The following is a 17,015-nucleotide window of genomic DNA, read 5'->3' on the forward strand; positions in this document are numbered from 1 at the left end:
CTCCGCCTGCGGCGCTGGCTTCCCTGCTTCTAGTCCCGGTTGCCCCTCTTCCAGTCCAGCTCTCTGCTGTCACCTGGGAAGGCAGTGGAGGATGGCCCAAGTACTTGGGCCCTGCACCCGCCTGGGAGACCAGGAGGAAGCACCTGGCTCCTGGCTTCGGATCTGCGCAGCGCGCCGGCAGCAACCATTTGGGGGGTGAAACAACGGAAAAAGGAAGACCTGTCTCTCTCTCTCTTCTTGTCTAACTCTGCCTGTCAATAAAAAAAAATTTAAAAAAAATGGTTTTCCGGAAAAAATTACATAGTTGGTTCTTGCATTTTTCTTTTTAATTTAATCTAACAATACCTCTCTTAATTGGAGTGCTTAGACCATTTGGATTTAATATAATCATTGACATGATTAGGCCTGAATCTGCTATCTTGCTACGTGTTTTCTATTTGCTCTGCTTGTTCTTTTATCCATTTTGTCCCTCTTTGCCTGCCTTCATTTGGAATAATAGTGTTATTTTTATGATTTAATTTTATCTCCTCTTTTGAATATTAGTTAGACCTCTTTGTCTTAGTTTTTAGTAGTTGTTCTACAGTTTGAAGTATATACTTTATCATGGTAAAGCTTACCTTTAAATAATTGTCACTTCATGCAAAATGTAGGAACTTGACAACTTTACACTTCCACTTCCCCCATCCTATCTTCAGTGCTATTGTCATACACTATGAGGAATAATGTCTGGAGCAGGCATTGTGGTAGAGAAGGTTAAACTGCCTCTCAGGATGCCCACATCACATACCACAGTGCTTGGTTCGAGTCCTGACTACTCTGGTTTCTGGTCCAGCTTTCTGCTAATATATCCTGGGAAATAGCAGATGGTGGCTCTTGTGCTTGGGTCCCTGCCACCCATGAGGGAGATCCATATGGAGTTCCAGGCTCCTGGCTTTGGTCTGGGCCAGTCATGGATGTTGTATGCATTTGAGAGTGGATCAGTGGATGGAAGAGACACCTCTCTCCCTCTCTCTCTCTCTCTCTCTCTCTCTCTCTCTGCCTTCCAAGGAGATAAAAAATAACTAAACACTGACAAAAACAAATTAATGTATTTTTTATTTATCTACATATTAACTGCTTATGATGCTGTTTGTTCATTTCTGTAGATCCAAATTTGTCTCTGGTATCATTTTTCTACCCCTGAAGTACTTCCTTTATCCTTTTCAATATATATATATATATATATATATATATATATATATATATGCAATAAATCCTCTTGGCTTTTATCTGAAAAACCCTTATTTTGTCTTTACTTTAGGAAAGATGTGTATTGTATTAGCTTCTCATCTCTGTAACTAAAGTCTTACCTATGAAGGAAGAGGGTTTATTTTGGCTCACAACTTTGGAGGTTCACAGTCCAAGGCAGGGTGGCCCCATTGGTCTGGCATCTGATGAGTGAGGCGGATGGCAGAATCCATGCAAAGGAGAGATCAAATGATGCACCAGGAAGCAGGGAGAGAGAGAGAGGGAGGGAGAGAAAGAGAGAGAGGGAGAGAGAACCCTCATCATTTATGTTTATATGGTTTCCTTAGAGAGCCACTGTGATTGGATCCTGGGGACTCCCCCTGACCAGCCTAATACAATTGAATCATTCCTCAAAGGCTCTACCTTACCTTCAGATACCATAATCTGATTATGTTTCCACCTTTGGTCCATTAACCATTAACATTAACCCATCAGTCATTAACATAAGACATTGGGCAACAAGCTTTCAACATGTGAGCATTTGGGGGCACCCAAACCAATACCCAACCCATAGTTATTTTTTTGATATAGAATTCTAGATTGACATATATTTTCCCTCTCAGAGAGAGAGAGAGACAAAGATCTTCCAGCCACTGGGTCACTCCTTGAGTCACTGCAATAAGCAGTGCTGGGCGAGGCAAAAGTCAGGGGCCCAGAACTCAATCCAGGTTTCCCTTGTGGGTGGCAGGGACCCAACTGGGTTTTCATCTGCTTCCTCCCAGGGTGCTCATTAGCAGTAAGCTGAAATTGAAAGAGGAGCTGGGATACAAACTCAGGCACTCTGATGCATGTCCCAATCTGCACTGGTATGCAGATGTCCAAGTCATGTCTTTTTTTTTTTTTTTTTTAATCTATTTAGTTATTTGAAAGGCAGAGTTACAGAGAGGCAGAGGCAGAGAGACAGGAGAGGAGAGAGAGAGGTTTTCCATCCTCTGGTTCACTCCTAAATGGCCCAATGGCCAGAGCTGAGCTGATTGAAGCCAGGAACCAGGTCTCCCACACGGGTGCAGGGGCCCAAGGACTTGGGCCATCTTCTACTGCTTTCTCAGGCCATAGCAGAGAGCTGTATCAGAAGAGGAGCAGCCGGGTCTCCAACCGGTACCCATATGGGGTGCCAGCACTGCAGACGGTGGCTCTACCCACTGTGCCACAGTGCCAGTCTCTCAAGTCAGGTCTTAACTGTGCCAAACAGTAGTCACTGCCTCCATCCTTGCCTCCCTGCTTCAACTCTTTAAAGATGCTATTCAGTTATTGTCTGGTTTCCATAATTTCTGATGAAACATCTTCTCTAATTCTCATCTTCACTCTTCCATCAATCTCATCTCCACCCTTCTGTCTTTCCCCTTTTATCTGCTTTAAAATGTTTTACTTATTTTAGTTTTTTATTTTACTCACTTTTTTTTTTTTTTTATAATTTGAGAAGCAGAAATAGAGTGGAAATGAGAGAGAGAGAGAGAGATCCCATCCACTGCTTCACTCCCCAAATGCCCATAACAGCTGGGGCTGGGCCAGGCTGAGGAGCCGGGAGCTGGGAACTCAGTCCAGGTTTCCCACGTAGGCAGCAGGAACTCAACTATTTGAGCCATCACTGCTGCCTCCCAGGGTCTGCGTTAGTAGGAACCTGAGTCAGGAGCTGCAGGCAGATGTTGAACCAGGTGTTCCAGTGTGAGACGCAGGTGGCGTCCTACCTGTTAGGTTAAAAGTCTGCCCCTGTCATAGTCTATAAACCACTAGCTTTCAGCAATTTGATTATGATGTGTTTTGGTGTGGCTCTTTTTGTGTTTATCTTACTTGGGGTATGTTAAAATTCTGAGAATGTTTGTCTGTGCTTCCACCAGATTTGGAAAACTTCTGACCATTAATTCCATGAAACATCTTTGCCTCCTCTGATTGATTGCTTCTTCTAGGATTCCTATTATACACAGTTACAGCAGTGCCTGAGTCTCTGTTCAGTTTTCCCCCAGCTTTTTTCCTTTCTGTGCTTCATTTTGGATAGTTCCTATTGCTGTGTCTTCAAACTCACTGTTCTTTTCTCTGTGATGTCTGATCTGCTATTCATTCTTTTTTTTTAAAGATTTATTTTATTTATTTGAAAGTCAGAGTTACAGAGAGAGGTAGAGACAGAGAGAGAGTTCCTCCATCCACTGGTTACTCCCCAAATGGCCACAACAGCTGGAGCTGTGCTGATCCAAAGGCAGGAGCCAGGAGCTTCTTCTAGGTCACCCATGTGGGTGACTTGGGCCATCTTCTACTGCTATCCCAGGCCATAGCAGAGAGCTGGATGGGAAGAGGGGAAGCCAGGACTAGAAATGGCACCCAGGCACTTCAGGCCAGGGCTTTAACCCACTGCGCCACAGCACTGGCCCCTATCCGCTAAATTCTACCAGTGTGTTTTCATTTCAGGTACTACATTTTTCATCCGTAGAAGTTCCCCTGATGGCCGGAGCCGCGGCTCACTAGGCTAATCCTCCGCCTGCAGCACCGGCACCCCAGGTTCCAGTCCTGGTTGGGACACCAGATTCTGTCCCGGTTGCTCCTCTTCCAGTCCAGCTCTTTGCTGTGGCCCGGGAGTACAGTGGAGGATGGCCCAAGTCATTGGGCCCTGCACCTGCATGGGAGACCAGGAGGAAGCACCTGGCTCCCGGCTTTGGATTGGCGCAGTGTACAGGCTATAGCGGCCATTTGGGGGGTGAACCAACGGAAAAGGAAGACCTTTCTCTCTGTCTCTCTAACTCTGCCTGTCAAAAAATTAATTAATTAAAAAAAGAAGTTCCCCTGATGTCTTTTTACATCTTCACTTCCCTCCTATTAATTCATGTTTTCCTTTACATCCTTGAATATATGTACAGTATGCATACCAGCTGTTTCAGTGTTGTCTGCTAGTCTTCTGTATGTCTGTTTGATAGATTTTTCTCCTGACTGTAACATTTTCCCTTTTTGTTTACATGTTGTAGAAAATTTGTTTTAAAGATTTATTTTGTTTATTTGAAAGGCAGAGTGACACAGAGAGAAAGACAAAGAGAGAAAAAGATCTCCCATCTGCTAGTTCACTATCTAGATGGCTGCAATCACTGTGAATAGGCCAGGTCAAGGCCAGGAGCCCGGACCTCCATCTGGGTGTCCCATGGCAGGGACCCAGGTTCTTGGGCCATTTTCTGCTGCTTTTCCAGGCTCATTAGCAGGGAGCTGGATCAGAAGTGGAGCAACTGGGACTCAAACCAGAGCCCATATGGAATGCCAGCTTCACAGGCGGTGGCTTAACCCACTGCACAATGCTGGTTCCACCGGAGAAATTTTCATTGCATGCAATTCATTGTTTCATTTTTTGAGTGCTAAAATTTTTTGTTGGGTGTTCACTCCTTTCAATTATAATCACATTTTATTTTGATGCATAATTAAGTTCCTGTGGATCTGCTGAGATCATCAATCTGTTTCTTTGGTATGACCATATTTTCCCTTAAGTGCTTAAATAAATGTAGGACCAGTGCTTGAAAGTCTTTGTTTGATAAATGATTCTATTGACTGTTTTTTAGTCTTGATAATTGGTTATGCTGTCTCATTTCTTCACGTGATTAGAACAGTTCCATTTTCTGCTGAACCAAGAACATGCTCCTGACGTACACTCTTAAGGCTTGGCTATCACAGCAGTGGAAAAATGGAAGCTATAAAAATAGAATAAAATGGAAATTCTAGATCTAGAAATAAAGTAAGATGTGTGAATTAAAAAGTCAAGACACAGGGAGGGCATTTTAACTAGTAGTTAGGACACTGGGTAAGGCACTTACAACCCATGTTGGAATATCTGGGTTTGAATCCCAGCTCCAAATCCTGATTCCAGCTCCCTGCTAATGCAGACCCTGGGAGTCATCAGGTGATGGCTCAAGTAGTTGAGTTCTCTATAAGTGGGAGAACTAGACTGAGTTCCTGGCTTATGGTTTTGGCCTGGCACAGCTGGGGCCATTGAGGACATTTGGGAAGTGAATTAGTAGATGGCAGTGCTCTCTTTCTAAGAAAGAAAGAGAGAGAGAGAGAGAGAGAGAGAGAGAGAGAGAGAGAGAGAGAGAGGAAGGAAGGAAAAGAAAAGGAAGACCCATTGGAAATGGCAGAAGAAAGAATAATCAAACTTGAAATTAAATTGCTAAAATATTCGGTTTAAAGAATAGGGTGGGGGAAGGAGTTTGGAAGAAAACAAATAAGTTTGCAGTGACTTATGGGCTAATAGCAAGAGGTCTTACGTATATGTGATTGGAATCCCAGGAGAGGAGAAAGGACGAGGTAGAAAAATATTGATAGAATCATAATTGAGGGACCAGCATTGTTATGTAGCAGATAAGGCTGCTGCCTGCGATGCCAGAGTCCTATATGGCTACTGGTTCTTATCCTGACTATTTCAGTTCCAATCCAGCTCCCAGCAAATGGCCTGGGAAAAGCAGCAGAAGATGGCCCAAGTGCTTGGGCCCCTGGGAGACCTGGATGAAGCTCCTGGCTCCTGACTTTGCCTGTTGCAGCCATTTGGGGAGTGAACCAGTGGCTGGACGATTTCTTTCTCTGTCTCTCCCTCTCTCTGTGTAACTCTGACTTTCAAATATAGATAGATAAATTTTAAAAATAAAAATTGGCCTTTTCACCAATGTGGCACCAAAGGTGAAAAAGGAAGCTCCTGGCCCTACCAAAGCCAAAGCAAAGGCTTTGAAGACCAAAAAGGCAATGCCGAGAGGAAGCCACAGCCACAGAAAAGAAGATCTGCACATCACCTGCTTCCATGGCCCAAGACATTACGCCTCTGGTGGCAGCCCAGATATCCTTGGAAGGGTGCCCGCAGGACCCCAGGAGAAACAAGCTTGACCACTATGCCAGCATCAGGTTCTCCCTGACCACTGAGTCTGCCTTGAAGAAGAGGGAAGACAACAGCACAGTCTTCATTGTGAATGTTGAGGCCAACAAGCACCAGATCCGACAGGCTGTGCAGAAACTCTGACATTGATGTTCAAAGTTCAAAGGTCAGTACCCTGATCAGCCCTGACAGAGAGAAGAAGGCATGTTCGACCGGCTCCTGATTATGATGCTCTGGATGTGGCCAGCAAAGTTGGGATCATTCCAGCTGAGTCCAGCTGGATAGTTCTTCTTCTTCTTCTTCTTCTTCTTCTTCTTTTTTTTTTGACAGGCAGAGTTAGACAGTGAGAGAGAGATAGAGAGAAAGGTCTTCCTTCTGTTGGTTCACCCCCCAAAATGGCCGCTATGGCTGGAGCTACGCCAATCCGAAGCCAGGAGCCAGGTGCTTCCTCCTGGTCTCCCATGGGGTGCAGGGCCCAAGCACTTGGGCCATCCTCCACTGCCTTCCCGGGCCACAGCAGAGAGATGGACTGGAAGAGGATCAACCGGGACAGAATCTGGCACCCCGATTGGGACTAGAACCTGATGTGCTGGCGCCACAGGCAGAAGATTAGCCAAGTGAGCCGCGGCGCTGGCCTGGCTAATTCTATTTTTTTTTTTTTTTTGACAGGCAGAGTGGACAGTGAGAGAGAGAGAAAGGTCTTCCTTTACCGTTGGTTCACCCTCCAATGGCCGCTGCGGCCAGTGCATCGTGGCCGGCACACCGCGCTGATCCGAAGCCAGGAGCCAGGTACTTATCTTGGTCTCCCATGTAGGTGCAGGGAATTTGAGAATTTCTCAAATTTGGTTAAGAACATCAGCTTCCAGACCCAATAAGCTGAATGTACTCCAAGTAGGATAAAGAAAAGAAAGGGTCCACTTAGGTGACAAACTACTGGAAACTAAAGCACAGAGAAACATCTTCAAATCAGCTGGAGAGAAATGACAGATTATACAAAAATGACAATATAGTTGAGGGCTGCCATTTCATCAGAAACAGCAGAGGGCGAGTCCAGCCAGCTCCACTGCCGCCACCCCGGAGCAGACCTCCATGGCCCACCTGGAGTGCTGCAAGAGCTTCCTCACTGCACCTTTTACTACCTGCAATCTACTTTCAACCAAAAAACTACACTGACTATACTTTTCAGTAGCTCAGTTTATATCCTTCTCATCTCAGAACCTTCCAGAGAAAATGTCGAATTTGTTACAGTGGCTCCCAAGGTCTTGCGTCCTTGCCTCCTCCTTCTATGCCTCCGGCTTCTCTTTCTACTGCTCTTGTCTCAGTCTTCTGCTCCAATCTTGGCTCTGTGCCTTTCCTTAATCATTCCAGTATTTCCTGCCTTAGGACCCTTGCACTTGTTGCCCCTTCGGCCTGTAATTCATTCCTTGTGGTCACTGTAAACCCTCTCTCTTCCTTTCCAGGTCCTAACTCGGATGACCTTTCTTCACTGCCTTTCTTAAAATTAAATCAACCCAACTCAACCCCACCCCTTTGCACTCCTTTTGTCCCTTTCAATTTTAATTTCTCAAAAGTTACTAGTACCTTCTAGCAAACTATAGAGATAATATTACACACATGCGTATTCACATATATTTTTATGTGTCTATGAAATACACTATTTGCTTTCCAGATGTGTTGGTTGTTTATCTGCTGTCTCCCTATATCACCAAATCAGGGATTTATGGCTGAGGCTGTCTTGTCTTCATTTCTGATTGTTTCCTGCAACAGAGTCTGAATCTCTGAGAAAGTGAAACTTCTTTTAGCAAGGACACGGTGGTTTTATTGCAAATGTTTTAATTAAATAAGAGTTTACACATTGTTTTCTGGAATTTATGTATGATACTTTCTGAAGTTAATCTTTGATGGAAATATTTTTCCTGGCTTTGTTTGACCTAAGCACATTTGTATTATTATGAATTGGCCTCTCTCTATAAGGACAGGGTTCACTTTGAGTTCCTTGAGGCTTTATGGTATCTGGTTTCATATGTGTATAGTGAGATGATATTTTGAAATATTAGTGTACTTTTATTCCCAGTAATTATTTTACCAGAACTAAGTCATCAGAGCAAGTCCTTAGATTTTTTTTAGGAATGATCATTGAGAAGAAAAGTAGACAAAAAGTACGAAAGTATACACATTCCAAGATTTGGGGTTAAAAAATAGACAATTGAGGGACTGGCGTTGTGGTTAAGCTGCTGCCTATGATGCTGGCATCCCACACAGGCACCAGTTTGTGTCCTGGCTGCTCCACTTCTGATCCAGCTCCCTGATATTGGCCTGGAAAAAGCAGAAGATGGCTCAAGTGTGTGGGCTCCTGCACCCATGTGGGAGACCTGGAAGGAGCTCCTGGCTCCTGGCTTTGGCCTGGCCCAGCCCTGGGCATTGTAGCCATCTGAGGAGTGAACCTGTAGGTGGAAGTACTCTCTCTCTCTCTCTCTAACCTGACTTTCAAATTAATAAATAACTCTCTATATTAAAGAAAAAATAGACAATTGGAATACCAGGAACAGCGGCTTTAAGAGAAAAAGCTTCTGAAATATCAGAGTTTGGCATGACAGGCTGAGGATGTAAAGTACTTTTTATAAACAATGGACATGGAGGAACCCTGTGGTTAGTCAGTTATAGTCCCTCCCACCCCCATCACTCCCCACCCATGCTTTGGGAGGAAGAGAGCAACTACTGGAGAAGAGATTGCTGTAGGGGATGCAATAGGGTGAACATAGAACCCCAAGAAAGCCTCGAGAACATGAGCCAAGGGTGGATCTGAGCCTCACTTTTGGTGTAGAGCTCAGGGAAGTGACAGATCACATAGAAGTCCCCTGCATTCAGCATACACAGAAAAGGCTGCAGTTGTGTGCTGTGCCTTGATCCCTGCAGAACAGCGGCTGAATGCCTTCTACGCAAGGCAGAAGTCAAGAGAGGCGAGATCCTGAAGTGACCTCGAGACCAGAGTGTGGAGGCCAGAGCTGTTTTCTGCAGGGCCTACACAACTGGACACCAGATGAGAATGCAGCGATTGGGGACTACTACCGAGAACCACATGTCCTGTTTTCTTCCCTACTCCCAACTGCTGCCTTTGGCTCCGGATACAATTCTCAAAGCCAGGGAGGGTTGGGAAGGGACCCTGACTACACTGAGATCTCACTGAAGTGACTGAGACAACGCGTTGGTCATTCAGTAGGAAGGGGATGTGCCAAGTCAACTGACCTCCCAGTAAAGATTTGAGCGCACCTGCTAGAAGTTGTTGCTTAGAAGCAACTGCCCAGCCAGAGTCAACAGGTTACAATTACATGTCATGTTCACTGTTAATAACTGGGAATGTGGCCTTGGAGAATGAAGGCTCTCTGTGCCTTGGGCAGGATTGGCATATCTGGTATCCCCACTGAGCCCTATGGTGGGAGATCAGAGGAGGAAGAGAAGCCCTACCACAAGGCATCCAACACTCACATGTTGCAAAGCTCAGTGCTGATGCTCAGCCTGTGGTGCTGGTACAACACCTGCCAGCCTCCAGTGAGCCCTCTCCACACATAGGCCAGAAGCTGGGAGGGGGTGGCCTAGGGAAATGGGAGGATAGAGAGGGGTCGGTTGAAGGGTACAAAAATACAGTTAAACGCAAGGATTAAGTTCTGTTGCACAGATAGGATGGCTACAGCTCAAAACTCGTATATTTCAAAATAACTGGAAGAGAGGATTTTTGAGTGCTTCTGACAGACATAAAAACGATAAATGATTGAGGCGATGGATACGTTAATACCCAAATTTAATCATTGCACATTTTATGCATGTTTTGAAACATGCTGTATCAAATGAGAATATACAAAATATACAACTACTGTCAATTAAAAACAAGATATGTGCCTGTGAATATGAAATTATCTCATATTCTCTACTTTGTATGCCTCTTTGTTTCAGTATTTTTCACATTTTATAAAGCTTTGCTTTTTAGGAACGGGTTTGGTCAATCAGGTAAGACACTGATTTGAAGAAAACCTAAGTTGGAGTACCTGTTTTTTTTTTTGTTTTTTTTTTTGTTTTTTTTTTGACAGGCAGAGTGGACAGTGTGAGAGAGAGACAGAGAGAAAGGTCTTCCTTTTGGCCGTTGGTTCACCCTCCAATGGCTGCCGCGGCTGGCCACCGCGCTGATCCGAAGGCAGGAGCCAGATGCTTCTCCTGGTCTCCCATGGGGTGCAGGGCCCAAGCACTTGGGCCATCCTCCAGTGCACTCCCGGGCCACAGCAGAGAGCTGGCCTGGAAGAGGGGCAACCGGGACAGAATTCAGCGCCCCGACTGGGACTAGAACCCGGTGTACTGGCGCTGCAAGGCAGAGGATTAGCCTAGTGAGCTGTGGTGCCGGCCAGTACCTGGGTTTGATACTCAGCTCTGACTCCTGATTCTACCTTTCTTCTAATGCAGACTTTGGTAGAGGCAGTGTTAGCTCCAATAGTGGAGTTCTTGTCATCCCATGGGAGACCCAAATTGAGTTCCCAGCTTCAGCCTCAGCCCAGGCTTGGCTGTTGTGAGCATTCAGGAAGTGAACTAGCAAATGGGAGACCTCAATCCATCTCACTTTCCCTGTCCCTCTCTCTATCTCTCAAATAAAAATTTGTAAATGTGATTTTATTTTGGGGTGGCTGTTGTTGTGCAGTGGATAAGCTGCTGCCTAGGATCCCTGCATCCCATATTGGAGTGTAGTTCATGTCTTGGCACCTCTGCTTCTGACCTAACTTCCTGCTAATACATCCTGGGAGGCACCAGGTGATGGCTCAAGTGTTTGGGCCCTGCCACCCATGTGGGAGGATGGATGGAGTTCCAGGCTACTGGCTTCAACCCAGCCCAGTCCTGGCTGTTGTGGCCATTTGGAGATGGACTAGCAGAAGGAAGATCTCTTTCTTTATCTCTTTTTCTCTGCCACTCTGCTTTTCAAGTAGATGAAAACAAATAAACATATTTTTAAAAAAACAAAAAAATTTTTTTTGGCAATGGACTCTTGTTTCCAATAGAGTCCTGTTATATGAAAGATCAAAAAAAGAAAAAAAGAGCTGTGTTTTATTGGCTCATTTATAAGCCCAAATTTATAACAATTACTTGGCTCAAAGATAATAAAGGAGAGTTCAAAGACAGCAATATTCAGATGAATACAAAAACTTGAGATCTGAAATTATAGATGACTTGCAGTCACACACATTTTAGCTTCCAATTTGTTTCAGTATTTTTATTTTGGCTTTGATACAAAGAAAATTCTGACTCATATAGATGAATAGTTTGCCAGGAGTCGTGCTTTTTGCAATGTAGCTCACATTGAAATCTTAGACAATTCTTTATTTAAACTAAGATGGTACCTTGAAAAAAAGTACAGAGAAATTAATGTTTCAATATTGAGTCATGAAAACTTATGTCCACACAGAATTCTGCACGCACAGACAGATTTAGAGTAACTTCTTGCCAAAACTTGGAAGTAACCAAAATATCCATCAGTAGGTGAGGAATAAACAAACTCTGGAACACCCAGAAAATGGAATATTATTCAACGCTAAAAAGAAATGAGTTGTTAAGCCATGGAAAGACAAGGAAGAAAATTAGTAAGTGTGAGAAGCCAATCTAAAAAGTCTGCATGCTGGTTGATTCCAACTACATGACATTCTGGAAAAGGCAAAAGTCCATAAAATGTTACAATGGTGGACATACATCTTTATGCATGTGTATAAGCCCACATAGTGTTCAACACCAAGAGTGAACCCCACTGTAAACTGTGGACTTTGGTGATAGTGATGTATCAATGCGGGTTCATTGCAGCACACGCACCGCTTGGGGCAGGATGTAGTGGGGGAGGTTGAGCATAGGTTGGGGTGGGATAGTGGGAATCCCCTGTACATCCTGCTCCATCTCACTGCTAAAATTAATGGAAAAACATCTAACCACTAAAATTCAGAACAAAATGATTGATTCATTAGTAATATTTGAAAACTACTCAAATGTAAAGTCAGAGATACAGGAACCCACATTTGTGGTGCGTCCTGATACTATTTATCTTGAGACATTATTTCTATGTAGTTACTTGTTCACTTGTGCAATCAGCTCTGATAACATAGGGAGAATATGTGTCAAGCAGTGGATTCTGATCCTTACCCAACGCTTAACTGAGAACGGTGCACATGTGTGCTCTGTTGCATGATTTTATGTGAGCACTGTGCATAGACTTGAATTAAAAGAGTAGCACAGAGCTACACTTTTTTTTTTTTTTTTTTTTGACAGGCAGAGTGGACAGTGAAAGAGAGAGACAGAGAGAAAGATCTTCCTTTTCCGTTGGTTCACCCTCCAATGGCCGCCGTGGCCGGTGCACCGCACTGATCCGAAGGCAGGAGCCAGGTGCTTCTCCTGGTCTCCCATGGGGTGCAGGGCCCAAGCACTTGGGCCATCCTTCACTGCACTCCCGGGCCACAGCAGAGAGCTGGATCAGAAGTAGAGCGGCCACGATTTGAACTGGCGCCCATATGGAACATCAGTGTGGCAAGCAGCAGCTTTACCCACCATGCCACAGCACCAGCCCCTCAAATAGTTTTGACATGGACTAAGACAAGGGGCACACCCAAACTTCTAATGTTTTGATGTTTTACAGAAAACACAATTATGGTATTTCTAAAACTTAACTAGAAAATTACTGGCAGTAATATGAGTTCAGAAATGTGTCACTATCTCCTGAGAATAATGTGAGGTCAAATTAACCCACTTTTGTAGAGACCTTGGAATAAGTCTTTTCCTGCCATTTCTGAACAAGTCCCTTGTCCCAAGTCCCTTGGCTCCTGCACCCATGTGGGAGACCCAGAAAAAATTCATGGCTCCTGCCTTCAGCTTGGCCCAGCCCTGGCTGTTGTGGCCATTTGGGGGAGTGAATCAAAGGATGGAAGATCTCTCTCTGACTCTCTCTCGCTCTCTCTTTCTGTCCCTCCACCTCTCTCTGTAACTCTGCCTTTGAAGTAAATAAATCTTTATTTACAAAAAAAAAAAGGTTATTTATAGCATGAATACATCAAATGCTTGTGGAAGTTGACAGACTTCTATTTGGAAGAAGTGTGATTATTATTTAATCAGACCATATTAGTCAAGAGTTCAGTGCAATGGCTACGTGGACATATCTGTCTTAATTCTGATATCGTCTTCTTTTCCAAAACAATGAATCACACTGTCCTGCACAGCTGGCACAAATATGTCGTTCTGTTTTTCTTAGCTTTTGGTAAGCACGATGGTGTTTTATGCTTAACTCTCACGCATCTGAAGTTTCTGGCAGCATATGCTGTGACACGTGGGTCAAAGGCAAACCTTCAATCAATTGAAAGCTGTGCTGTTCAGCTGTTTATTAAAAAAGTGATTCCTTCTTTATGCCCTACACTCTCATCAGACGTATGAGTATTAACACTTGGATACAACTTCTGGTATTACTTTCAGCACTGATTTTACAAAACTTAAAAAATACCCTAATAGTTCACTAATAGTTACATTGTAAAATCTCCTAAAATCAAATCTGATGGGCAACTATTCAGAAGAACTTTATATGCTTCATTACAAATTAACTGTTTGGCTGGCGCCACGGCTCACTTGGCTAATCCTCCTCCTGCAGCGCCAGCACCCCAGGTTCTAGTCCCGGTTGGGGCGCCGGATTCTGTCCCGGTTGCCCTCTTCCAGGCAAGCTCTCTGCTGTGGCCTGGGAGGGCAGTGGAGGATGGCCCAAGTGCTTGGGCCCTGCACCCCCCGCATGGGAGACCAGGAGGAAGCACCTGGTTCCTGGCTTTGGATCGGTGCAGTGTGCCGGCCACAGCACGCCGGCCGTAGCGGCCATTTTGGGGGTGAACCAATAGAAGGAAGACCTTTCTCTCAGTCTCTCTCTCTCACTAACTCTGTCTGTCAAAAAATAAATAAATAAATAAATAAATAACAAAATAACTGTGTTTACGAGGACAGATTTCCTACCAGCCTTACCTTACCTCAGACACCGTGGAATTAGGGTGTTTGGAATATGCTTATCTAAGAAGTTGTTTCATTTGTTCCAGTTTGAGAGCTTCTACCGTAGAATTTTGTGTCATTTTTACTGTGTTTCTTCCTCCAAGCCCCTGGTCAGTCATTCTGTCTTCTTTTACATTCCCATTACAGTCTTTCAATTTTTTCTTGACTCTACCTTTCATGTCTAGAATTACGTTTGCTCCCAATTATTTGTTCCTTGTTGCCACATTTGAAAGACCAGTGTTCCTTGGCTTTTGTTTTTATTTCTTTTTTTCTTTTTCTTTTTTTTTTTTTTTTTTTTGACAGACAGAGTGGATAGTGAGAGAGAGAGACAGAGAGAAAGGTCTTCCTTTTTGCCGTTGGTTCACCCTCCAATGGCCACCGCGGCTGGCGCATCGCGCTGATCCGAAGCCAGGAGCCAGGTGCTTCTCCTGATCTCCCATGCAGGTGCAGGGCCCAAGGACTTGGGCCATCCTTCACTGCCTTCCCGGGCCATAGCAGAGAGCTGGCCTGGAAGAGGGGCAACCGGGATAGAATCCGGCGCCCCAACCGGAACTAGAACCTGGTGTGCCGGTGCTGCAAGGCGGAGGATTAGCCTGTTAAGCCACGGCGCCGGCTTGTTTTTATTTCTTGCTGTGTGTTGAACATAGGAAGGTAGGACTATGTACATAGTTATGTAGGAGTACAATTGATTTGGGGGACCTGCTTCTGTTTCCTTAATTTCTGAACGCATATCACTGCTAATAGTTTTCTAGTTAAGTTTTACAAACACCGTAATTGTGTTTTTTTGCAACATTTGACTTTTTTTTTGTTTTAGTATTTATTTATTTATTTATTTATTTATTTGAAAGACAGAGTTACAGAGAGGCAGAGAGAGAGAGAGGGTCTTCCATCAGCTGGTTCACTCCCCAGTTGGCTGCAACGGCCAGAGCTGTGCTAATCCAAAGCCAGGAGCCAGGAGCTTCTTGATCTCCCATGTGGGTGCAGGGGCCCAAGCACTTGGGCCATCTTCTACTGCTTTCCCAGGCCACAGCAAGGAGCTGGATTGGAAGTAGAGCAGCCAGGTCTCGAAATGCGCCCATATGGGGTGCTGGCACTGCAGGCAGCGGCTTTACCCACTACGCCACAGTGCCGGCCCCTGACATGTATTTCTTTCTCTGCTATATTTACTCCTTATTTTGCCCTTGATCACATTTTTATATGTATTTATACTTTGCTGCATTTTAGAACTATTTGCAATGAGAATTAGAATGGAGACAGGGCAGAAGGTAGTTAAAATTTTTTTAAAATCACCTTTATTGAGCTATAATTTGCATCCATTAAAATGCGCACAGTCTAAGACCCAGCTCTGTGAATTTTATGGGACATGTATTTGTGTAACTGCCATCACAAAATCAAGATATTCCCACAACTCCCCAAAATGTCCTCGTGCCCTCGCAAGCAGCCCCCTTTCCTCCCCTGGCTCGTGCTTTCTGTCACTGCTGGTTCTGGCTTTTCTGGAATTCCAGCCACACACCAGGTGCTCTTGTGTCTGGCATCTCTCACTGGCTATAGTGGGTTTTGAGATAATCCCTTGTTACAGCATTGTCTGGTAGTTTGTTCCTTTTTGTTGTAAGGTAATATTCCATGGCCTGGGTATACCCCAAATTGTTTCTCTTTTTGATTTATTGATGGATATTTGAATTATTTCCAGTTTGTGGCTACTATGAGTAGAAATTCTATGATCATTTAAAAAAATAATTTATTTATTTTGAAAGAGTTATAGAGAGAAAGGGGGGGGGGGAGAAAAGGAGGTGGGGGTCCTCCATCTGCTGGTTCACTCTCCAGATGGCCAGCACTGTGGCATAGTAGGTTAAACCTCTGCCTGTGGCACCAGCATCCCAGATGGGTATCAGTTCAAGTCCTGGCTGCTCTACTTCCAATCCAGCTCCCTGATAATGCACCCAGAAAATCAGTGGAAAAAGGTTCAAGTGCTTGGGTTCCTGTATCCATGTGGGAGACCCAGAGGAAGCTCCTGGCTTCTGGTTTCAGCCCAGCCAGCCCAGCTTCAGCCATTGCAGCCATCTGGGGAGTGAAGACCTCTCTCTCTCTGTCTCTCTGTCTCTGTCTCTCCTTCTCTCTATAACTCTGCCTCTCAAATAAATAAATCTTAAAAAACAAAAACAAAACCAAAAAACCTCGAAGTGGTTCAGAGTAGCGGCTCTGGGTCTCAGGGGAGAGGTGAACAACTTCAGTTTGGCCCTGTCGTTAATGGATGCTAGATGAACACATTCAGAATCCAAACAAACACAATCAGGACAACTCAGGGCTGAGTTATAAGGAGGGGTGTGCTTATAAGAAACAGGTAGCTGTTTTCTGAAAAGTGACATCATTTTATATTTCCATCAGCAATGCTTCAGAGTTCTTCCTTAACACTTAGCGTTTTCAGTTTTCCAAATCTTAGGCCTTCTAATGAGTACTTAGTGGAATCCCACTGTGGTTGTAATTTGGATTTTCTTTTTCTTTTTCTTTTTTTCTTTCTGACAGGCAGAGTTAGACAGTGAGAGAGAAAGAGAGAAAGGTCTTTCTTCTGTTGGTTCACCCCCAAAATGGCCGCTATGGCCGGCACACTGCACCGATCCGAAGCCAGGAGCCAGGTGCTTCCTCCTGGTCTCCCATGTGGGGGGTGCAGGGCCCAAGCACCTGGGCCATCTTCCACTGCACTCCTGGGCCACAGCAGAGAGCTGGACTGGAAGAGGAGCAACTGGGACAGAATCCGGCACCCCAACCGGAACTAGAACCCGGGGTGCTGGCGCCACAGGCGGAGGATTAGCCTAGTGAGCTACGGCGCCGGCCTGTAATTTGGATTTTCATAATGACT

At 44.6% G+C, this 17,015-nt stretch overlaps 1 pseudogene; it reads left to right on the forward strand.

Moving 5' to 3' along the window:
* The window catches only part of LOC133771779 (olfactory receptor 13C7-like), a 135,990-nt pseudogene that overhangs the window by 97,718 nt on the left and 21,257 nt on the right, over positions 1-17,015 (forward strand).

Source organism: Lepus europaeus, chromosome 12 (genome assembly GCF_033115175.1).
Source record: "Lepus europaeus isolate LE1 chromosome 12, mLepTim1.pri, whole genome shotgun sequence".
Classification (NCBI taxonomy): Eukaryota; Metazoa; Chordata; class Mammalia; order Lagomorpha; family Leporidae; genus Lepus; species Lepus europaeus.